The 24,962-nt window shown below is 40.0% G+C and overlaps 1 pseudogene; it reads right to left on the bottom strand.

Moving 5' to 3' along the window:
• Positions 1 to 8,028: 8,028 nt before the first annotated feature.
• On the bottom strand, positions 8,029 to 24,657 carry LOC149180548 (ultraviolet-B receptor UVR8-like; annotated as a pseudogene).
• Between the last annotated feature and the right edge of the window lie 305 nt (positions 24,658 to 24,962).

The following is a 24,962-nucleotide window of genomic DNA, read 5'->3' as shown; positions in this document are numbered from 1 at the left end:
CTTCGGACGGGGTACGGACTAGTCATGTTCTTCTGCGGAAATTCTTCCTTATACCCGGAGTTTCTTCTGCCCGAAGCAGACCAGGGTGCATGCCCCCTGGGTCCTAGTCTTTCTTTCCGAATCACTCGCGCTCATCGGGAAGGAGGACCAGGGGTGGAGGCGAATCTTGAGTGAACAGACCATTTAGGATTGGTATTTGACTATTTGCGATGCGAGATCCCGGAAGTGAAAGTTGGTCTACGAGCTTGACCACCCTTCCTTCGTGCGGAAAACACATTACTCTAAAGAGTGAGGAGACTATCGCTCCCATGCAATAAATATAGTCGCGTCCAAGGAGTAGGTTATAATCCAAGGGTCCTTGAACTACCAACACGTTCATCCTGACGGTCTTCCCTTTCAATGTAACAGGTACATCGGGGAGGATCCCTAATGGTCGACTGGTTCCTTTATCAAAACCTGAGAGATTTCTCAACTCAGGTAAAAGCGCCGGGGAACCCAGTGCTTTCCAAGCAATAGAGGAAAGGATACTCACAGACGCCCCTTCATCAATGATAGTACCAGCCATAATCATTCTATAGATCTGGACAATGATTCTGAATGGAACACTGGCTGGTAACCGGGGTCTGCCTAGTTGATTCCAATCAAAGGATACAACCAGGTTGCTTGGTGGTGGGACCGAATATACGGCCGGATACGACTCTGATGATGTTCCTCCCTGCGATAAAGGAATGGGCGCATTGCCCTGATGCTCATCTGAGTCGGTGCTGATGAAAAGAACCTGGATGGTGTCATCCTTGTTCTCATCAGTGAGGGTGTCGCCTGAAGATGACTCTTCGGCGACGGTGTCATTTGAAGACAGGTCTTCAATGACGGGGTCATTGGACGATAGAACCTCTGAAGGAAGAACCGGGCCAACTGCCGTATCGACCTTTAGACTTTTGTCTGGTCTAGATTCGGTAGGTTCATTCTCAATGACCGACACTTCAGCTGACCATCTGAGTGGTTCAACTGGATTTTCAACTATCGAGGGATTAGGCGCAAGTTTTCGGTATCCAGGAGGAAGTTACGCCGGTGACACCGGGCGATCTTCCAAAACTCTCTTGGCCTCATCTAAGAATGGACATTTGTGGATGGCATGATGACCTTCACACAATAGACAGGGTGATCTTGGTCCCCTTCTTCGTCCTTCACTCTCGCTAGTTGACGGAATGCAATCAACTTGACAACCAGAGGTTGATGCTACCGGATTGTGCAACCTTGGGGACCAGTCCCTTAGTATCCGGGGAATACAAGGACAATCACGATGGAAGTGGATCCCTTTGCAAATGACACATGGCGTTTTAGGCCCGGTCGGTGCAGTGTGTGGGTTTTTGTCAGCTTTCTTCTGCTTGCCCCTAGTCGCCTTCGCCAGAGGCTCCTTCTGCTTCTTTTCTCTCTTCTTCTTTTCCTTCTTCTCCTTGGGAGGCTGACTTTTGTCAGCCCTACCTTGCGAAGATGAAGGATCAGAGGAAGTATCACAAGAAGTGGAAGGCTGGTGGGTAGTTCTAGATTGTTCTGACTGTTGATTCGAATGCTCAGGATTAGTGGCGATCTGGACTACATTAGTTGAAAAGAGCCATACAGGGAGGCCGATTGTCAATCCTGGAAGCGACAATGTAGCCATATGAGGCGCACCAACATCTCCCCAAGAGGAGAAGGGATTTGGATTTCCGCCAAGGTTACTTCCTTGGTTGGTAGGCTCCATACTTTTCAACTGAAAGATCAACGTGGGAATAACAGGTGATTATGTTCCGCTTTAAAATAAATTTTATTTACGACGCTTTTAGACACAAACTTGCTTTTTCATGTTTTAAGAGTCGAGAAAAAGCTAAAGATGACTCTAGTCGCCTTCGATGTATTAACGAGCCCGAAGTGACAAATGCTCGGTTGGACCTTTTCAGTTATAGAGTTTGAAAAGGGCCAAAAGAAACTGCTCTGGAGATCTAGGCAGAGGGTGTGCCAAACCTTTCGCGAAACCACAGAATACGTTTTACGGTACGGGTGGTCAATCTTCGTGAATGCTGTGTTCACTGCATCGCGATCAGTAGGGCGGCCGACACGGTTTCCTAAGGATAAAGGATAAAAGCCTATAGGGGTCTCCCAATATACGCGACGGTACGCGGGAGCTCAAGTCCGTGTTAGTGCCACCGACTCTCAGGAGGAATCACCCACCTTCGTAGAGATCGACAGTCACTATGTTTAACGACGCCGGAACACGTCTCTACCTAGACCTCTAGATGTTTGCGTTAAATTCCAAAGCGTTGTTATGTAAATTGAGTTTATTTTAATGTTGATCTTTCTTAACAGTTTGCCTTTCAGGTTCGCCACGAGATGTATATATACAACTTCCTATATGCAATCTAAGAATGAGAAGCAAATCTTTTCAATCTTTCAACTTTTGAAAACCTTAATCTACTTGAGGGAAAAGAAAGACACAACTTTTTCCACAGATCAAAGAACACACACTAAAATGCACATTTTCCTAAATCGTCAAGCACACAGTCAAATGCAAAATGCACAATGCATGTATTTCTTTTCGTTATCCTTAATGTTGATGCTAACAAAAGGAAACTGTTGTATGATTTTTGAATCAACTTTCAAGTAGAAATAAACAAGTTTGTCCACAATCAAAAAGACACCTTATGATAGACTTGTTTAAACACAGGAAAAGTATAGATTCAAACCATAAAAGTGAAAAGCAAACAAACTCAAACAGCCATGAACAGTAATAAAACTAGCTCATAAGATCACAAAGACACTTTTACAGTTCAGGATCTAAGAGGTCACAGCTATACTGGTTCGCTTTTCACAATGGGAAACTGTAACTGAAGTAAGAAATACTGAAAGAACATTCACAGTTTCATCACACAACTGAGGCGGAATAAAGTCAAGGAGAAGTGGTCTACAGCAAATACAATGACCAGCAAGCAATCAGCCAAAAACAAATGCAAACAGGGCCAAGACACAATAGGAAGACTGAGCAAGACAAGGGCTAACTGGACCAGCGCAGGTTCTAGTCTGCCAATCTCACTCTCAGCGCAGTTCCCGAAGGGAGCACCTGCGCTGTAATGCAGGCTGCCTGTGTACAGCCTGCACTGACTCACGAGAGTTACGTCTGCTAAGAATTCCGGGTCATAAAAAGCTCAAAAATGCACTGTTTTTGCTGAAATAAAAAGCTATAGGTCAAGTACAGGCTAAGGGATGATCAAGAGGATAAAGATCTATCACAAAGAGTAAAGATTCATCTGTAGATTAGCTCTTTAAATCTTGAATTTGCTCAGCAAAGGAGCAAGAGTAGCAAAACCCTCTACTTCACTTTTGATATAGTCAAAAGCTTTTCGATTCGGTGCTCTTTTCTTCAAGAGATGAATAGCAAAATACTACAACAACAAGATACTAGGATCTCCCCAGCGGAGTCGCCAGTTTGTTGTGGGGAAAAGTATCCGATGCGGATGACACTAACCCTTCTAAAGGTGACAGTCTTTAGCAACAACTGAATGATAAAGTTTTCATGTTCCACTTTATGAAAGTACAGAGAGAATAGTAAGAAGGTCAACCAACCTGGTGTCTTGCGCTTAGTCGATCCTTGTCCTTCTCTCTTTGTATCCTGCTCCCAGCTCTTTGCTCTCCTAGCCGATCCAGCTACATACAGATCCTGCACAAAACAAGAGAGCGAACTACAAGATACATGTACTCATAACTGAAGCATGGATTAGGGTGCATCAAATATACATGTAAACACAAAGCATCTATGTAAAACAAGTATATAGGAGAACATGCAAACTTTATTGATAGAAAGTAACAGGGTTCCAGAGGAAGTTACAACCAATGATGTTGGATCCAATCCAGCAGCACTTCCTCGGCAGCAAGAACTCTCCTCTTCACCTCTAGTAAAACAATCACCCAATAATCCTGACGGTATACCAACAGCACCTCCTTGCTTATACAAAATTCCACCATCCTAGACCTCATAGAAGAGCTCTATATATAGGAGGGAAGAGGAAAGGATGAGTCAGCTGGAGGCTGGCATATAGCTGACTAGTGTCCTCTCCATCTTCAGTTAATCTTCAGTTCGTGTGTCCACTTGGAGATCCTTGCTTACACATGGTGATCAAGTACCTCTTACTCATCACAGGGTGAATCTCATGAACCAAGTGTCATTTTGGAAGCTTCCTGGGCAATTGACACCTTGCAGGATGACTGTGCCACTTGGCCAATCTCGCCCAGCGCAGGTAGCCTTCATTGTTTTTGACTTCCAGCGCAGGTACAGAGTGGGACAGTTGCAATACAGCGCAGATGCTCAGTTAAGCAGCTGACATGATCCAAAATAAGCCTGTTTTGAAGTGTTTTCAGGTGGAGAACTGATTGGAAGTGCTGTTGTTTGATGACCTTGTTCTTTTAGGGGTAAGAACAACATATTTAGGGACTGAGGATCCCTGTAATTATTGACATTCCATGCTCCTTGACGCGAGGCACAAAAATGTCTATAACAATGTGGTACCAAGAACATGATTTAATTTCTCAAGTTAGATATTCTACCTAATCATGGAGGATGGAATCCTATGATATTGAAAATCAACTTATTCCTTCTTCCAATCAATATTAGGGCTTTTGCTACACATCCTAGATTACTTATTAGGATTAAGGTTCTTATATGTTATCTAGGGATTACATTCTTTTTACCCTAGACTAACTATAAACTAGGACCATCTAAGATTAAATATATTACAAATCTAAAAGCATACCTTGTATTTACGTACCTCTCATTAGATAGCTCATTAGACTTATTGCAAGTGCATCTTGTTGAGTACAAAATACTTACTTGATTTCCTTAAGTTGGTTCCTTATGCTTGTACTTGATAGATCTTCATAGGCAGTTGTACCAAGTTCCATTCCTTCAACGAGTGGAAGATAGAATATACTTTTTTGCTACTTTGACCTTATCATTGCTTCAGCACTTAGTGCTTCAACTATAAACATATCACTGATCCTGAATCCTTCTTCTGAAATCTATAGCGAAGTCATGACTGTGACTATGACTTCACCAAAAAACTATGAACCCAATTTCTGAAGTGATCAAGTTGTCTCATTGTAGCTTACATCACATTGTAATCCTCATTTTACTTATGAGATTATATGTACTCAATGATCGAACTTGTCTCCTTGTGATTTTCACCGAAACTGATTTGAACTGTCTTGTTGAGGATAGTACTTACCTTATACTTGTGATACTAGATGTCTCGAGTTCATCACTACACTTGTTACAAATTCCTCACTGAAATTTGGTCTAGACTTCACTTGTTTCTGTGGATTATATCACTATCCTATGGAGCAAAGTTACATTTATTCTAGACTGCGAGATCATATAACCTTTCTCTATGAAATGATTTGACTTTTTCACTGTAAATTTTTTTTTGCTCTCTGTCTCTTTGAGATATACTGAAATCCTCCTTCTTCTTCAAGGTGTCTTGAAAAGACTGAACTAGCTCTCTGTAATCTTAATTCTATAAGCCTAGAGATGTCCTTAAGCTATGAACCTTTCACTGAGAATATTTCAAAGATGCATAAGTAATCTTCAAGCTGCCTTTGATCATGACCTTAGCTCTGATACCATGTTGAGAAATCCAAAGTGTGGCAAGTTAATTGATTTATCTTATTATGACATTATTTTGTGATATTTTCTTTATTATTATTCTTTATTTTGATTTATATTTTCTTATCATCAAGACTAATGCCAAGCAACAAATAGAAGAGGACACAAGGTGTAGGCACACATCGAGGGAAAAACCCCACTCTAGGGTAAAACCGAGTCAAAATTCTTTCTTCAGTAGATTCAAAACAGGATGAGACGACCAAGGCCCTCACAACCTAGACTAGGGACTCCCTACATCAAGTCAACCTTGGCTCTTAGTCTTGTAAGTAGTATTTCATCCTCCAATGTGTACTCAACACGTCCTCCTTGCAACAATGAGGTAACCCTTTATAAATTTCCTATAAATATATCCATATACTTGTAGTGAACAACACTGTGATATATGATGACCAACAATGACGACCAACACTGTAACATATGATGACCAACATTGTAATGTATGTTGCCTTCAGTGTTGTGGTGACTGCCCCAAACTCTGATGTCAGTCCTGTAATGTTCTGAGTCTCCTTACTGTAATACATCAAAACTTTGTTGTAATTTTGGACTCCATTACTGAGGTTCATTGAATAGTCATCTCTGTAATATCCAAAAAATTTCAATGAGGTATGTCGAAGTTATGTACCTTTATTCCACTGAAACTTTCTCTAAAATATCTACACTATCTCACTGTGATTACACCAAACTTCATCTTTGAAATACCAAACCTTTCTTCTGTGATTTCTGCACTTGTATCACAAGTTCATCTCTGCAACTAAATTGAGCTCCTTCATTGTGTTCCACCAAACATTTCTTTTTAGATTTATGCGATATGTCAATCTGACCAGTGGAGCGAGGTATACCCTCCTATTTATATTTGTTCTCCATAGTAAATAAGCTGACATGAGTTTCTTGAACATATGTGTCTCTATATTAGGCCAATTTTAGTTCATTAAGGGAAGTCGACTTGATGATGAGGCCAACAACAAGGAGACTTTGACCAAACAAACTTTGACTTTTGACTCAAGTAAACAATCTTAAAGCCTACAATGGAGGCTTGACCTATAATAATTGACCCAAGCATGAAACCCATGCTTTAACAAGTCAATTCAATTAATAATAAAATTCATTTTGACAAATATATTACATTTTGACTCAAGTACAATTTATGAAGACCGAACCTAGTTACATTCTTCAACAAATACTTTGTCGATCGTTGTCAATATTTAGGCTTATTGTACGTTCAAAAGAAGATTTCCCCTCCTGGAAGCTTGTACCCACACTATACCTTTTTCCTTGATGTTCTAGCACTTAGATAGCCATTACAAATATGTTGTCACTTCATTTCAAGGTTCCCTACAGGCTTGTGGTCTAAATAAGAAGAACTCAACCCCCTCCAATACCAGATGGGATAAAATCATATCATAAAACAAACAATTTACCTTGGTAGTCTTCCTCAACTCGGCCCTGTCTCAACTCATTTGGGCCCTATTCTCTTGGCTAATCCCTGTTCTCCTAGCTCAACCTTGTCCCTTGTTCTCCTAGCTCGACATCCTTTCTCTAGGTCAGTCTACTTGTTGCTCCTCAAACTCAACCTTCTTTATAATAATTCTTTAACCCAAATCTTTGGTGGTCTATTTCATACCTTATTTCTCACGCAAACACAAAATTGGTTGCCTTAAATGAGCCACATGAGTGGCATATTTATAGTGTTTGACATCACCTTTTTAGGGGCCAATTTGTCCTGGGGTCGACCTGTTCACTGGCTAGGCTGACTTGCCCATTGGTTGGGTTGACTTATGCGACTCGCAAGATGTATAATGAATATTCAAAAAATCATTTTTCTTCAACCATGAGGATTTAGAAGGTGTAACATATATCATTGGAAAGTTCTCAAAATATGTTCTTTGACTAAGTATCTTTCTCTTTCATTTGGATAGTGTTTAAAATAAATAACAACCATTTTCAACAATATCCCCATTTATTATTGATGGCATTATTTTGACACTTGTTTCACCTATCTTCATTCTCTCCACACTTTGTGTTAGCTACTCCCCCCGACTGCATTTTCTCCCCCTTTGGCATCGATAACAAAGGATGCTCCTCCTGCATATTTTAAACACTTCTTGACTAGTGTTCCTATTTTTCTGACACTGAGGATTGCTCCCCATGACTTTGTGCTTCCTAAGGACATTTGAATCCAACAGGTTGTCTGATTCAAGGTGGCAAGAACTTTCTCACCAATCACGAAATCATAAATTGGTCAATTATCATTGTCAACTCTAGGCCAAGTTGTGTACGAAGCAATGCAAATGGATATGGTCTATTATGATTGAGCATAAGTGACTTTTCTTAGCCTCTTATCTTGATTCCAGGCATTACCTCAAGGAACCTTGCCCAAGTTGTGCCCTCTCATTGTCTCCAAAACCAAAAACCAACCCTTGTTTGTAACCACAATTGGCAATGCAAATGGATACGGTCTATTATGATTGAGCATAAGTGACTTTTCTTATCCTCTTATCTTGATTCCAGGCATTACCTCAAGGAACCTTGCCCAAGTTGTGCCCTCTCATTGTCTCCAAAACCAAAAACCCACCCATGTTTGTAACCACAATTGTGTTATACAACCCTATGCTTACTTGAGAAACATAATAACCCTTTAGTGTGTCAAGCACTTGTAAACTTACAACTTTGTGCATAATAACTCTATTTACAAATCCCAAACTTCCAAAAGCCATCCATCCAAAAGAAAATACCAACCTGTCATCGGAGAGGAAAAGGGTTGTAACAACCTTGGGTCAAAAGTTCATGTAATAAAGTTAATAAAGGCCAAAATAAGACCAAGGTCATGGGACATGTATTCCAAGTTGAATGCTGGGAAAAAACATCCTAGTGGGTGTTCATTTGGTTTATTATGGCTAAGGGAAATTGTCAAAGGCTTTGAAAAGGAAAAGAGACACTATTTAGCATTTTATTGATAAAAATAAAGTAAAATAGGAGAAAAGGAAGGTGAAAGGTCACATGATTGCATGTGAGGAGAATTGAAGGAAAAATAAAGGAAATTGAAGAAAATATAAGCCTCAAGAATAAAAAGGCTTCTGAGGATCGGTTCACAACCTTTTTGTCTATCTTAGCTTGGAGCTCTCTCTCTATTCTCTCTCTCATACTCTTGCACACTTATAGCATTCTTGGAGCCCTCTAGCATTGGAGAATGGAAAGCAAAGGAAGGACAAGAAAGAAAAGGAAAGCAAGAATCAAGAAAAGAAAAGTTGGATCAAGCAACTTCGGAAGAATACTTGCGGGTAACAGGTTGCATGTGTGATTTCCTAGTTGGTTTGTGAATGCATGGTACATGCATGTGTGTATTTGGTTCTCTTGCTGTCATTTGCATGGGTTTTGCGAAGTGTGACAATGGTTTCAGCCTTGCCTTGCCATTTTTGAATAGCCATGGTGTCATGGGGTCCTTTCATTTGGTTGAGCTTTTGATTGTTGAATGGTTTTGGAACCGGGTGAAGTGGTCTCAGGAAAATTTCCAAGGGCCTGGGAATCCCTTGACTGGTTTTGGAAGGATTGTAGTAAAGCCTGAGTGTGGAGACGGGAAAATTTCTCAAGGTATTGGTGAATAAATTCTGAGACATCCAAGCTTGTTTTGGGCCTAGTGATCCCTTTACCGGTTTTGACGAGATTGTGGTAAGGCCTGGTTGTTTATGTGCTCGTTGGGCCTAGGAATCCCTTGACCAGTTTTGGCGAGATTACAGGAAAGCCTGAGGGTGGAGGTGGTTTAATCTCCAGGAAGCCTCGGTTGTTTTTGTCTTGAGTCCCACATTCATGCTTGGAATATGCAACGAGGGTGATTTGCTAAAAGAAAGATTTGGTTCAACCCAATCTATGGTCGAGTGCTACGTGGAAGTCCCTGACTTGGTTGGCTTTTGCATATGTTAATAAAAAAAAATCTTCTTGTATTTCATGAGTATTTGTACTTGCTATTATGTGGCTTTGATGGTTGTTCTATCATGAGTAATATTCCGGTTATATGCTATTTATAAGCATGGTTTCATAACAGGTTCTAGTTATGGCTCTTGATATGTTTGATTTATTGATGAATGGTTAATGAATGCATGAGTTAACAAATGTTATGATAACTATTATGATAGGGCATTAGACCTTATTCATGATTCTCAGATAAGTACCAAACTCCTATGTTCAGATACGCATTCATGACCTATAGATTACATGTTCTAAATATGTTTGATGAAATGACTGTCATGGTTAGGCTTGGATAGGTCAAGGTTTTGACTCAAGTTTGATTGAATGGCATTGTCACCATGTTAGAAATTATTCTGGAAAGCCTCACTGAGTTATGGGACAATGGTTTGGAGGCTAACCTGGAAATTAGGCTTAGAATCCGGGACCACATGCTCTAAACTTGACATTTTGGGCTACAACTGTTGGGATGCAGCCTTATGCATGCGGATGAAGACTCCCAACTGCATGGATGCCTTGTTGTGGGAGCGGTTGAGGGCTCAAGACAAGTAAAAGGAAATCAAACTCAGGATTTGGCCACTTGGGGTGGTTTCTTAGCCTTTGAGTGACCTGCAACCCTATAGGATGTGTTGATATGTCTGTTGGTTGTCAGTTGTCAACCTCACTTCCTTAATGGGACCTAGGAGGTTGGGTCATGTCATAGTATCTCTTTGTCTCATGTTTACCCGACAGACTGGTGAAAGTGGGTAAATGTGGGAGGGGTGGGTTACATATTGGTATCATATCATGGTTCAATACTTGGATTGAATGGCCATAATGTGTTTGTCATGCATGCATGCCAATTTTATATGTGGTTATTGTTATTCATGCATTGTATCTAGATTGTGTTATAGTTTGTGACATCATGCATGGTAACTGGGATGATGATTGAGATGATGTCGATATCTTGATGTGATTATTTATATACATGTATTGTGATAATATGGAGTAATTTTGCAGATGAGATAGCCTCCCCTAAACTTCACTGAGGTATGTTGATTATGTTTGTATTTGATTTATCTAACATGGTATCTTTGCAGGAAGAAGAAGATCAAAGATGACTAGAAAAATGGTGGATTATAGTTCATGAGTCTCCCCTTATAGATCAAATGAGCAGCCAAGACATGAGTATTCTTTAGAAATAGCAGACACTTTGAGAAGTTTGAAGGCTGAAATAAGAAGTTGCAAAGAAGATAATGACAAAACCATAAATGAGCAACCAAGAGATGAGTATTCTCTAGACATAGCAGACACTTTGAGGAGTTTGAAGGATGAGAGAAGATGTTGCAAAGAAGAAAATGAAAAAATCATTTAGTCACAAGAGAGACTTGCCAGGGCATAGGGGAAACAAGCAGAGCTCAATGCATTTATCCTTCAGAGTTTGTCAGACTTGCAAAGACATGGACAACCACAGATCAGTTATGGACAGGAGGACACGACTAATGGGGCATATGAAAGCAAGTCTCATGGTGGACACAGGTTGGATAGAGATGGCAGATTCTTGGATACACCTGATGAGAGAGGCAGTGGACATGGATTCTACTATAGTTATGGTTCAAATAGGTATCATGGTCATCATCACTATCATCCTTATAGGAGGAGTGATAGGGGATATTTCTCGGATGAGTTCAAGTGATCTGAATTGGATCCATGAAAAAATTATCAAAGTGCCATGACTGTTTCAAATCAGGACAGACTTCAAAATTCATGAACAAAGAGCGATCAGGAAGACCTCCGAACAGTGGTAGTTTGCAGCCAGCAAGGAACGACGAGGACCTCAGTCAAAGCAGCGTTGACCGAGGCCCATGGAGACCGACGTAGGAGGCAAAACTGGCAGTTGGGAAGCCCGATCGGGAAACCGAGGCCATTTCTGATTCGCTAGGCAAAACCCCTTGAAAAGGAAAGCCCCGAGCGCTCGGTCCGCATGGAAGTCAGGGAACCGTAAGGAAAGCGTTAAGGCGAAAGGCGGGTCCCGCGCTCCAAAACCGGCGGTAAATCGGAGGCACATTGGATGGTAAGAGGATTTTGGCAGAAAACGAGCAATTCCATTCAGTGCATGACATGTGTCCGACGGATGAGAGAGAAAACTGCTCTCATCATGCGCTAACTATCGAGCAAGTCAACCGCACGAAATGAGCGAACACCGTAGATCTGGGGACCCCAGATTTGATGGCGAAGATTGCGCCCCGATGGGAAAACTGAATTTGACAGGGGAATTAAGTTGCGACAACAAAAAAATAAGTCTGATTAACTAGTTCACATTCTGAGTTGGATGAATCATTCCATAGTGTAACTGAAATACGGAACCGTTGAGGAAGAGTTGGTGCAATTCGTGAGAGGACAAGTGGCCACCTCCCTGTGAAACGATGGCGATGACACAGAGGCAGGGAACTCCAAACGAACAACAGCAGGCGATCCGAAGGGGCGGAAGAGGAAGAGAACGGTCAAGGATAGAATGGCTTTAATCCATGAACAGACAGAGAACAACACGAAGACAGAGAGAGCGAGAGTGAAGAAAAGACAGTGAAGCAAGAAGTAGAAAACAGAGAGCCGAGCTGACCTAAAGCAACATCGAGCAGACAGAACTAGGCTTGAGAGGTTCAAGCCATCCCTATGAGGATATCTGTCAAGAATTGAGCACCATTGGACTCATCCCATTAAAGACCAGAGAGGTCGAGACTTGGTAAGGAAAGATTCTGTGCACTCTAGTGGCGTGGGGAATCCAAGAACCACCCTACTAAGCATCCTCTATTTCAGGAGACTCCAGTTGAGCTCCTCATTGTAAATCTCTACTTTAAAGACACAATAAAAGAAGGCCACCATTGAAAGCTGGATCGAAGACGTAGCCCTGGAGAATAGGGTGAACTCCTTATTAAATATGTTGCATTCTTGCATTTTCTTACTGTGTTTCTCTTACTGTTTCCATTCTTCCAATGTCTGTGTATTTTGCAAACTGATCGATCCATTGCCTAAAATAACATAGACACACACCAACACATGAGTCTGTAATACCTTCATTCATTAATTAATTAACTGAGGTCACTCACGAGGATTTTCAGATCAAGTGGTATCAGAGCTTTAGGCTGTTAAGGTTAGACAAGCTTGTGTTGGTTTAGCTGTTGAATGCTAACTAGATCGAAGCTCAAATTAGGAGAAGGAGAGTTGGTCGAAACTAATCCTGAAATTGGGAGAGTCTATCCTTGGAAGACAATGTCAGAGGAAGGTTCTATGGGGCCAAACCCTCAATTCATAGATAGTTTCTTAGCCATAAAGTCCATGGTAGAAGAAATGTATAGGGACTTTAGAAAACATAAGGATGAAGATTCATCAGGCTCTAAACAGACAAAGAAAAGATGAGTCACATTCCCATGACCACAAAAGGCAAAGGGAAAGAGAAAATCTTTCTCACACCTTCTAATAGCCCTAAAAAGAAAACATCTTTGATCAAACTAGATGTTAAATTTGATTTACCTATATATGATGGAGAGTTGAATGCATAAAAGATGGACAATTGGATTAGACAAATTGATGTTTATTGCAGAGTGCAGAATATCGATTCAGACAAGAGCAAGATTCAACTGGCAAGCCTACGCCTTGGAGGCACTGCCTTGGTTTGGTGGGAAGGCAAGACCCAAGCTGACATGAAAAGACATGGTAAGACTATCTCTGTTTGGGGTGAATTTGTTTCTGCAATCAAAAAGCAGTTCTATCCATTGGCCTACATGCAACAAGCCATGATGAGTTGGCAAACTCTTCGACAGTTGAAAGGCAAAGTGTGCAAGGGTACACTCAAGAATTTAGAAAAGAGCATTGATTCTAGAATCTAATTAGACTCACTTGAGACTCTGTTGAAGTACATAGGTGGTCTACACAGCTACATGAGGCACACTATCCTCATGTTAATCCCACTAGTATAGATGAGGTATCTGTACAAGCTACTCATCTAGAGGCTAGAGGAAAGAGATTGAAGTCCAAAAGTTGGGGATCATCCCAACCCACTGCAAGCAAGAATAAGGAGAAAAGAAAGTAGAAATGGAAATAAGGGAAGGCTAACACTGCACAGAAAAGAAAGGCTTCATACACTCACTTAAAAAGGATGGCATGATGATGAGCATTGTTGGATTCTGCATCCAAGAGCTGAGACCTAAGAAGTTCGAGGGCAAAAGAAGAAGACTGCTGCAACTATTCAGAAAGATTTGGGTCAGACTCAGGAGATAAAACAACCATTGCAGCCACAGGTATAAGAGGTAATAATTTTGAAGCATCTACTAGTAATTCTGCACAATCTACTATTGATGAAGAAGATGAGAGAAAAAGACATTAGCTTTTCCATATTCGAGTTATTTCCAAACATCAAAAGATTGATAATTTGTTTGATAGTGGCTCACAAGTAAATTTGATTTCTGAAGCAATTGTAAAGAAGTTGGGATTAGTAACTACACCTCACAAGAAACCATACCCATTAGGATGGTTGAATGATAAAGCACAACTACAAGTGACTAGACAATGCAAACTCAAGTTTTCTTTTGGGTTAGCATTGTAGATGAGTTGAGTTAGACATAATTCCTTTGGATATATGTGGAATTATTTTAGGAAGTCCTTACTTGTATGATATAAAAGCTATTTTCTATAGAGCTGATAACAAGTATCTACTTGTTAAAGATGGAATCGAATACTTTGTAAGAGCTCATAAGCTCAAGAATAATTATACTCTCATAAACTCGGGCAAATGAAATGAATGATAAATTCATGCAAACAATTCTCACTGATGGTTGTAAAGGAAAAGAAACCTGATAAAACCAATGTATTTGAAGGCTGTAATGCTGAACAGCAAGCTGATTTAGAAAAGGTTGTTTCAGAGTATGATATCTTGTTTCAAGAACCTAAAGGTCTGCCACCCAAAAGGGAAATAGTGCCATGATATTATTTTGCAGCAAGATGCTCCATTTCCTAACATTGGAATGTACAGGTTATCCCGCTTTAGAGAATGCTGAAATCAAGAAGCAGGTACAGGAGTTGCTCGAGAAGGGGTTCATCAGACCTAAGCACATCACCATGTGGTCACCAATCGTTTTGGTGAGAAAGAAAGATGGCTCATGGAGAATGTGCATTGATTACCGAGCACTGAATAAGATAATAATAAAAAATTTTATCCCCCTTCCTCGCATAGATGAATCGTTAAGATCAATTGAAAGAAGTTGTTTATTTCTCCAAGCTAGACTTGCATAGTGGATACCATCAGGTCAGAGTTGCAAAACAAGACGCATGGAAGACTGCTTTCAAAACAAAGCAGGGATTGTATGAGTGGCTAGTTATGCCTTTTGGCTTAACTAATGCTCCTGCCACTTTCATGAGATTAATGAATGATGTGCTCAGACCTTTTCTGGATGATTTTGTTATTGTGTATATGGATGACATTCTAATATTTAGCAAAACGTGGGAAGAACACTTAAAGCATGTTAAGCAGACACTAGATGTTTTGAAAAGAGAAAAAATTTGTGTTAAACTCTCAAAATGTGAATTTGGAAAAACATCTTTGAATTATTTGGGTCATATAGTAGGGGGTGGTGAACTGAAGATAGATCCCTCTAAGGTGGCAGTGATTGTAAACTAGCCTAAACCCAAATCTGCTACAGAAGTTAGAAGCTTCTTAGGAGTAGCACAATATTAGAGGAAGTGACATTCTCCTTAATCTTCATTTTCATCCTTTTACTTAAATTTTTAACATTACCATGAAATGACTCAGGATGTTTGAGAGTGGTTTCGGCCTCATTGGATTTCATATGTAGAAAGTAGAATTTTAGATTTCATTCAAAATCCAGCAGACTTATCAGTTTTTCAGGATTTCAGGATTGGAGGATTGCAATGTTTCCATTGAATTTTGTCATGTATTAGGGTATGGAACTCGTATTTAATCAAGAGCACCAATCCCTCTATGTACCTTGATGTTAGTGACATTGGTTGTCGAACTCCTCTGGGATTCGCTCCCAAACCAAGAGCTTCTGAAAATGTCGCTCCCCGCTCCCGTTTTCACTCTCACTCCCCACTTCCGCTCCTGCTCCCAACTTCCAATTAACACTGAGCCAGATGATGTTGGCAACTCTAGCAGTAGCCAGTAGTACTGGTCACAGACTTTTGTTGTAGAGGCCATTTATAGCCTCCTTGGTTATTTGTTTTTGTTTTGATCTCTATATCATCATCGTGTATGTATTGGACAATGCATTGGGTGCCATTTTGATATAATGGATATATTCATGAGCCTACTTTGATCATATGTTGTCTTATATCTATATTCTAATGCTGTGTGTTTGGAAACATGAATGAAAATCTTTAAAATTATGTGTTTTTATAAAAAACAAATATTTAATGTATTTTTTACAATGACCGTGTCATTGAAATCGAGCCGGCTGAGTTGATACCGAGTCGGAGTCGGAGTCGGAGTCGACCCTCGGCTGAGTCGGAGTCGGAGTCGGATTTTTAAAACATTGATATTAAGGATGAGAAAATTAATTTTCATTGATTTGTTAGTGGATTACCATTAGCATTTAAGGATCAACATGTGTATGATGAGCCTCGGTCGCTGGAGGAAGTCACTGGAAAAATAAAACATTGTTATAAGTATTCGAAGCGTAATACTGAGTCTAATTAGGGTTGGAAAGGGAATGAAAAGATTAAAGGTGAATTACTACTGAAGTGAACAAGACCTCAAGATGCAAGTGAGAAAGAGAATGTTGCTCCTTACAAGAAGTTTAATGTAGTAGATAAGGGACACAGACCTCAGCCTGGAGAGCAACAGAATAGAAGTGATTGTAGGAGATGGTTGTAGTGTTGGATATGTGGCAAGGAGCATCTCAACAATGATTGTTTGTCATATCATGGTGGTAGGCCTTAGATCTATAGTGCTCACGAGGCATAGACAGTTGGGGATGTTGGGCAGAGCATTCCTCGGATTTATCCGGCATTGGATAATAGGCAGGCGTATCACCAGGCATTCATTATTGAGATGGAAGGTAAGCTTTGTGATCGAGTTGTTGTTATTTTGATTGACCCTGGATCTAATTATGGTTATGTTAACCCTGACCTGGTGGATATGTGTGGCTTGAGAAAAGAAGTGCATGCAGATTTTTGGTTGGTGCAGTTGGCTACACGATTTGAACTTAAATAGGAACACAAAATTTACAAATATAATCATAAATATAGAGATGCAACATAGAAACACTTATTTTCATTAATAGAAAAATACTGAATTATGCTTACAAACAGAATGGAAATAAGATAGCTCAGGCAATGGTAACTTATCTTTGAGAAGAGATGGGGCGGCTACATGCCAACTGAACTGTGTTAGAACGAGGCTCAAGGGCTTATTTATTATTGAAAAACATGAGAAAACCCTAAATAGCCAAAACCCTAACCCCAGGAGATGTAACACCAACATTTTGTGGGCCCTGTTGGGGTTAGTTAGGTAGCCAACTTCCCGGGGTCATAACTTGGTCATATTATCTCTGTTTGGTGCGTACAATACCATGTTGGAAATGTTTCTTGGAGTACTACAGGTTTTGCCACAAGCCTTGGCCTATGGCAGCGAGCCTGCAACAGACCTAAAAAAATGTCGTTTAGGGGGTCAAAATTGCTCCGGAAGTTCAGTACCCAAAAAACTGCTAAAAATAGTAAATGATGAAATAAACAAGGAAACATATGAAACTAATTGGAGGGTCTAGGTGGAATAGGCAGGTGGCCACCAATATCCACCTAGATCACTACAAGTACAAAGAAAAGAGTTCATCATTGGGTAAGAGCTTGTGCATTTGAGATGAACGATATGCCTACATCAGCGCATCTGAATGTGCTTCCATTGGGATCGTACAACATGCTTATGGGTATGGATTGGTTATACTTTCATAGGACTAAGGTTGATTATTAAGAAAAGGCTATTGAGTGCGTGGATGACAATGTAGAACAAAGAATCTTGCAGGGTAAGAATAAGGTGACATCCGTTAGAATGGTTACAATTATGCAAGAAAAGCGTAGTCGCAGGAAAGGGTGTATATTGTTTGCAATGCGTCCTTTCAGTGATAAAGGTAAGGATGTTGAGGGTGTGGAAGTCTTGAAGAGGTACCCAAATTAGCAACAATTTCAAGATGTATTTCCAACAGAGATTTTAGAGTTACCGCTTGACAAGGAAGTGGACTTTTCTATTGAGTTGGTACCAGGGGCAACACCAACATCAAAGGCACCTTACAAATTGAGCACTCTAGAGATAGTGGAATTGAAGTCCCAATTGAAGGAAATGCTTGAAAAAGGATACATTAGGTCAAGTGTGTCACCTTGGGGTGCACCAATGTTGTTCGTGAAGAAGAAGGATGGTACTCTCAGGTTGTGTATTGATTACAAGCAGTTGAATAAGGTGATGATCAAGAATAGGTATTTGCTGCCTCGGATCAATGACATGTTTGACCAATTGAAGGGAGCAACAATGTTATCAAAGATTGATTTGAGATCAGGATATCATCAGGTATGCATCAAATAAGAGGACATCTACAAGACTGGTTTCTGAACCAGGTATGGGCATTATGAGTTTTTTGAGGTTCCTTTTGGTCTAACTACTGTTCCATCTACTTTCATGTGTTTGATAAATAATGTGTTGTGTCCTTATCTGGACAAGTTTGTGATTGCATTCATTGATGATATATTGATATATTCTAAGAATGAGGAAGAGCACGTAGAACACTTAACAACAATATTGAGATTGCTAAGAGAGCATCAATTGTATGCAAAGCTTAGTAACTGTAGTTTCTTTCAAACAAAGGTACATTACTTGGGACATGTTGTTTCCAATGAAAGCACAATAGTGGATCTAGAAAAGATAAGAGCCATCATGGAAAGCGAAGCTCCTAGGAATGTGGATGAGGTTAGATCATTCATGGGGTTAGCAGGTTACTACAGGAGGTTCATCAGGAACTTCTCACAGATTTCTTATCCCATTACATTATTGCGGCGAAAAGGAAATAAAATTGAATGGATAGAGTAATGTGCAACTAGTTTTGAACAATTGAAGGAGTTGCTTACAAATGCTCCAGTTCTAAAGATTACAGATCCAGATAAAGAGTTTGTGGTATATACAAATGCTTGCAAGAGAGGACTTTGCGGAGTCCTGATGTAGAAATGGCAGATGATATGCTACAAATCAAGGAAACTAAATTAGCATGAAAAGAATTATGTGACTCGTGATTTGGAGTTGGCAACGATTATTCATGCATTGAAGATGTGGAGGCACTATCTTGTCATGTCCCTTCCTAAATTAATTTGGAACAAGATTAATTATTACATTTTGGGGCCAATTTCAGAGATGATGGGGCCCATTCGATTTTATTAGGAGGTTAGACTTAATAGAAGTTATTTTTGATGTGGTTAAGTTGTACGTGGGGACCACTCACACTAGGAGAATACTCACTCCCTAGTTCGAATTGCATGGAGGGGAAGTCGATGGTTAAGTTAGGGGCCCACAATGGAGGGAAAATGGAGGGAAAAGTGCTCCACAAAATCTATATAAGGAAAGAATCTCTCCTCATTTCATCATCTTTTGGCATATCTATTTTCTCTTTGGTTGCTCGAGCTGCTTAGCTGAGTCACTTGTTGTTTAGCAAGAGTTCTTCAAGCGAAGAGCTCACCCTTTCTTCGGGGGACTTCGAGTGCCACCTTGAGAGGTTCGTCTTCATTCTTCTAGAGGAGGATTTCATTGTTCTTTCCAGCAATTGCATTCATCTCCAGGTGGTGCATATTTATGGAGGACGCAGTGAAGGGAGGCCGAGTTTGTTTATAACATCTTTCAGAGGAGTTTTGGCCGGGAGAATTTTCGAAGAGGAGGAATAAGAATTTGGCTGCCATTTTGGAGAGTTTTGGAGTTGGAGAGTGCTCATATCCAGTGTGACTTCTGCACTTCCTGGCCCAGCGCAGAGGCAACATTTGGTGCACACGTGGGAGGTAGAGTATGAGTTAGTGAGGCTGGTCCTTGCTAGGGGAGTTAAGGAAAGCATTTATGGAGGACATTACTACTTTTCCGGAGCCTTGGTGGAGGAAGTTTCTTATATCTTTGCAGGTTGTGTTCTTGAGCAGTTTGGAGGGCATAGGGCATATTGGAGGCCGAATTTGGGAGGTTGGATTCAAAACAAACCCTTTCTAGGTTTTTGTGGTTCTGGGTTTTTGTGGGCTTTGGTCAAGGAACTTGGGGTTAATTTTGCAACATTTTATGAGCAGCGAAGGTGGATTTTCTTGCAGTTCCTTTCTAGCCAGCAGTGCAATTTTTTGGGCAACGTAGAGCATTAGAGGAGCAGTCATTTCCAGCATTTGAGATCATTGTATTATCACCTGGGTTCTGTCACACTTTCCATTGAGGCAAGCCGAGGTGTATTCCTCCATACTATTGTACTTGCTCCATTAATTAATTAAATGGCTCAGTTGGTTCTTACTTTTGAAGTTCTTATGAGAATTTGCTAATTGTTTAAAAGTTGTGTGTTGTAAATCATTTTCGCTTTGCATGTCACTGTTTATATAAGTTTGGAACATTAAATACCTTCTTAGCAAGAGGTTTGTGTTGATGAGTGATCATAATGGGTTGAGATACTTGTTTGACCAACCTAATTTGAATGCCAGGAAAGCTAGGTGGTTGGCCACACTCAGTGAGTTTGACTTCGAGATTAGGTACATTAAGGGTAAGGAGAATAGGGTTGCAGATGCTCTTAGTAGAAAAGTATAGGTAAATCACATAGCAGTTATGAGCTCATATAGGACAGATTTACAAGATCAAATATTACAGGCAGGACAACAGGATGACATGTATAGCGAGCATATGCACAAGTTACAGCAACAGGGTACAAGTGATCAGGATGTGGATTATCATCTTACGACAGATGGTTTAGTCAGATTTAGAGACAGGATCTATGTGTCGGACAATAGTGAACTCAAGAAGCTTATATTGCTAGAATTCCATGTTAAGTTGTATTCATGTCATACAAGATATCAGAAGATTTTGACAGTTGTGAAGAAGTTATACTATTGGTCGAATATGAAGAAAGAGGGAGCAGAGTTCATTGCAAGGTGTTTGGATTGTCAATAGGTAAAAGTAGAGTGTAAGAATCTAGGTGGTTTTCTACAACCGATTCTGATTCCAATGTGGAAATGGGAGGTCATTTCCATGGATTTCATCACAGGTTTGTCGAGGACATCCAGACAACATGATTCTATTATGGTTGTGGTTGACAAGTTGACTAAGGAAGCTCACTTCATAACAGTTAAGTCTACTTATTCAACTACTGAGGTAGCACATGTCTTCATCAGGGAGATAGTGAGATTGCATGGTATTCCTAAAAAAGATTGTATCTGACAGAGAGGCTAAGTTCACTTCCAGGTTTTGGAAGGAGTTATTTGCAGGTTTGCGTATAAAGTTGGCATTCAATACATATTATCATTTGCAGACACATGGAAAGACATAGAGGGTCAACGAGATTTTGGAGGACATGTTGAGAATGTATGTTAGGCACCAACAAAGGAGGTAAGAGGAGTATCTTCCATTGGTTGAGTTTGCTTGCAACAATGTGTATCAGGAGTCACTGAGGATGAGTCTGTTTGAGGCATTTTATGGGAAGAGATGTAATTATCCCATCATCTGGAGTGATCCAATGAATAGGGTACTAATAGGATCAAACATGTTGGAACAGTCAAGAATAATTTAAAGGTAGCACATGATAGACAGAAGAGTTATGCAGATCAGAACAAGGCATTTAAGGAGTTTAAAGTTAGGGATCATGTGTACTTGCGCATCAAGCCCAAGAAGAATTATTTGAGGATTGGGTCATGTGCTAAGTTAGCACCTCGGTATTGCGGGACTTTCGAGATCCTTGAGAGGATTAGAATAGTGGCCTACAGACTTGCACTACTGCCGACAGTGAAAGTCTATGATGTTTTCCATGTTTCTTTGCTTAAAATATATGTCAAAGATGTTGATCATGTGATTGATTGGTATGTATAGTAGGTGGATCTACAAGGAGAATAGCTGGAATCTCAGTGCATATTACAACGAAAACAACTCATGCTCCGGAACCAAGAATTTGAGCATGTTAAAGTGTAGTGGAAGCACTTTGGGCCCGATGAAGCTACATGCGAGATGGCTGATCAGATGTAGACAAAATATCCTTCATTATTTGTTAGTTGAGGCAAAGGAGTTTTGGTATATATATATATGGTTGTATTGTAAACACCACAATGAGTTGTGTTATAAAGATCCAATAAGCAATATGGTTATTATGTTGTCATAATTGTCATGTTGGTTTGCTTTTGAGTAGGATGTCATTGTAAATACTGCATCGAATTGAGTTATGAAGCTCCATGGGCAGTATGTTTTGGTTTTCAGTGGTCTTGCAGGTTATAGCTGTTATAGAACACCAAGGACAGTGTTCCCCTAAGGGGGAAGGGTTTGTAAATGCCCCGGGTTAAAATTTCATGTAATAAAGGCAAAAATAAGACCAAGGTCATGAGACACATATTCCAAGTTGAATGTTGGGAAAAAACATCCTAGTGGGTGTTCATTTGGTTTATTATGGCTAAGGGAAATTGGAAAAGGCTTTGAAAAGGAAAAGAGGCATTATTTGGAATTTTATTTATGAAAATAAAGGAAAATAGGAGAAAAGGAAGGTGAAAAGTCACATGATTGCATGTGAGGAAAATTGAAGGAAGAATAAAGGAGATTGAAGAAAATAGAAGCCTCAAGAATAAAAAGGATTCTAAGGATCAGTTCACAACCTTTTTTTCAATTTTAGGTTGAAGCTCTCTCTCATACTCTTGCACACTTATGGCATTCTTGGAGCACTCTAACATTGGAGAAAGGAAAGCAAAGGAAAGCAAGAAAAAAGAAAGGAAAAGTTGAATCAAACAGCTTCAACAGGAATATTGGCAGGTAACAGGTTGCATGTGTGATTTCCTAGCTGGTTTGTGAATTCATGGTACATGCATGTGTGTATTTGGTTCTTTTGTGGTCATTGGCATGGGTTTTTCCAAGTGTGACAGTGGTTTCAGCCTTGCCTTGCCATTTCCAGATAGCCATGGTGTGATGGGGTTCTTTATTTGGTCGAGCTTTGGATTTTCAGATGGTTTTGGAACTAAGTGAGGTGGTCTCAGGAAAATTCCCAAGGGCCTAGGAATCCCTTGACTGATTTTGGTAGGATTGCGGTAAAGCCTGAGGGTGGAGACTCGAAAATTCCTCAAGGTATTGGTGAAGAAATTATGAGGCATCTAAGGTTGTTTCAAGCCTAGTGATCCCTTGACTGTTTTGGTGGGATTGAAGTAAATCTTGGTAGTGTATGTTCATGTTTTGGGCCTAGTGATCTCTTGACCAGTTTTGGTGGGATTGCGGTAAAGCTTGGTTGTTTATGTGCTCACTGGGCATAGGAATCCCTTGATCAGTTTTGGTGGGATTGCGGTAAATCCTGAGGGTGGAGGTGGTTTAATCTCCTAGTAGCCCTGGTTGTTTTTTTCTTGAGACCCACATTCATGCTTGGAACATGGCACTGGGGTGAATGGCTAAAAGAAAGATTTCGTTCAACCCAATCTATGGTCAGGTGGTACGTGGAAATACCTGACTTGGTTGGCTTTTGCATATGTTAATAAGATATTTTTCCTCTTACATTTCATGGGTATTTGTACTTGTTATTATCTGTCTTTGATGGTTGTTCTGTCATGCTTAATATTCTGGTTATATGCTTGTTATAAGCATGGTTTCATTATAGGTTCTAGCTATGGCTCTTGATATGTTTGGTTTATTGATGAATGGTTAATGAATGCATGAGCTAAAAAATGTTATGGAAACTATTATGAGAGGGTATTAGACCTTCTTGATAATTCTTAGAGAAGTATCAGACCCCTATGTTCAAATATGCATTCATGACCTGTAGATTACATGTTCTGAATATTTTTGACGAAATGACTGTCATTGTTAGGCCTGGCTAGATCAATGTTTTGACTCAAGTTTGATTGGATGGATTTGTCACCATGTTAGGAATGATTCTGGAAATTTTCACTGAGTTATGGGAAATGGCCTAGAGGCTGAATTTAGGTTCAAAATCCGAGACCGCATGCTCTGAACTAGACATTTTGGGTTGCAATCGCTGGGATGCAGGCTTAGGCATGTAGTTGGAGCCTCCAAACCACATAAATGTCTTGTTATGGGAGTGGTTGAGGGCTTATGGCAATGAAAAGGTGGTCAAGCTCAGGATTTGGCCTCATGGGGTGGTTGCTCAACCTTTGAGTGATCTGCAACCCTGTAAGATGTGTTGAGATGTTAGTTAGTTGTCAATTGTCGACCCCACTTCCTTAATGGGACCTAGGAGGTTGGGTCATGCCATAGTAGCTCTCTGTCTCATGTTTACTTAGCAAACCGGTGAAAGTGGGTAAATATGGGATGGGTGGGTTACAAAAGTGTTCTTTTTCCTAGCACAAACCTACATTGCCTAATGGTCCCTAAGAATAACCACAAAATTTGGAACCATATTATCATTCTCATCACCATGCCCCAAGGATCCAACATAACCTTTCCCTTATATATACACATATCCATTAGAGTCAAATGCAACTGAATGTTCATCTTCAACAGATACACGATTTACATGAATATTATTCCTCTTGAAAGATTGCAATTCTTGTGGTTGCAACTCATCTCGTGGATCATTATTTCCAAGTAAATTGGAACCATGACCAAAAGAATATAACATACCATCCTCAGTGATTGCCATAGTATGGCTGACACATTCAAAACTTTAAACAACAAGACCAAGACTATTGAATCTCTAGGCCTTCCTTGGAATAGGTCTCTCTAGAGTATAACCATAACCTGAATAACCATGTGAGTTGTTGCCACATGTGTTAACTCACCCATGTCTTGTAGGAATGATAGTGAAACCAATACATGTTGAAACCATTCTACTAAAGAGCCTCCAACCTAGGCAACTCAAACACTTTTATATAATGGTCCTAATTTGTAGTTTTATCCATAAGACCAAAGACCATGAATTTTTCTTCCACGTATATAGTGGTTTTGTCTTTTGCTTAGTTTGAGAATGCCATAGAAAACCCTAATTATGATTTGGATAGCAAGGAATAGACTACAAAAATTTATACATAAGATGATTGTTATGATCATGGGTTGAAAACTAATGAGTGAGCAAAGAATCACTGACATGTGTAAGTTATCCTAGTAAACCCAACTACACCATTATGATGTGAA

Source organism: Pinus tabuliformis, chromosome 3_2 (genome assembly GCF_031772625.1).
Source record: "Pinus tabuliformis cultivar Carrire ecotype Pingquan chromosome 3_2, CPIR1, whole genome shotgun sequence".
NCBI classification, from domain to species: domain Eukaryota; kingdom Viridiplantae; phylum Streptophyta; class Pinopsida; order Pinales; family Pinaceae; genus Pinus; species Pinus tabuliformis.
This window is presented reverse-complemented; position numbering and strand designations above follow the sequence as displayed.